Source organism: Diaphorina citri, unplaced genomic scaffold (assembly GCF_000475195.1).
Source record: "Diaphorina citri unplaced genomic scaffold, Diaci psyllid genome assembly version 1.1 scaffold26358, whole genome shotgun sequence".
Classification (NCBI taxonomy): Eukaryota; Metazoa; Arthropoda; class Insecta; order Hemiptera; family Psyllidae; genus Diaphorina; species Diaphorina citri.
The window spans coordinates 1-747 of record NW_007403697.1 but is presented as its reverse complement, the minus strand read 5'-3'; the positions used below and the strand labels follow the sequence as shown (position 1 = coordinate 747).

The window sequence follows — 747 nt, the reverse complement described above, 5'->3', positions numbered from 1 at the left end:
AGGGAGAACTATCCAACGCTTAACATTGAAGTGGATGGAGGTGTTGGACCCAATACTATTGATGAATGTGCCAAGGTAAGTGTTTAACCATCTCTTTTTCTGGCTCTCTTTTAAGCTCTCCACACAACCACTGATCTTGTTTGTAAGCAAGATTTCAAGATATTTTACCAGGTCTTGACTGTTCCTAGACTTTGTGATTCCTTCCTTTTCTCACTTTTTCCTCCCCCATAACACTGGATACAGAATGTCTGAAAGGGTAATTTCCAGTAGCAAGGACCACTTTTTACCCTTACCTAGTTGTTCTACCTTCCCACATACATTGTACGTACTTGAATATAAAATGTCATACTGAACAAAATTTTCGTTTTCCCCCAGGCTGGAGCAAACTGGATAGTATCGGGAACAGCTGTTATCAATTGTCCAGATAGAAAACAAGCCATTTCCACTCTGAAATCTTCTGTACAGAAATATCTGAGTTGATAAGACAATGGCTCATGAAAGAATTCCAAGGTGCTCAATAAATTAAGGTGCTATGAAAAATGGAGATGAACTGATAAAATTCAAAGGTTGTGGGTAAATTTTTAGAAAGTAGAGCTGCTTGAGCAAAGGTATACTTCTTAGTTCGTTCTACCTAAATGTAGGTATTCAATCAGAGACTTTTCCAAGAGATTTGAAAGATTTGTTTGGCTAGTTTTTGTATATTGAAAAATCAGCTTAATACTCATACATTAGGATGTATAAAAATAA

General features: G+C 36.5%; 1 long non-coding RNA gene across 1 annotated transcript; it reads left to right on the top strand.

The window, feature by feature from the left end:
* On the top strand, positions 1-747 carry LOC103523552. Its single transcript, XR_542071.1, has 2 exons — positions 1-75; positions 376-747. It is a non-coding gene; the product is annotated as an uncharacterized LOC103523552 (long non-coding RNA).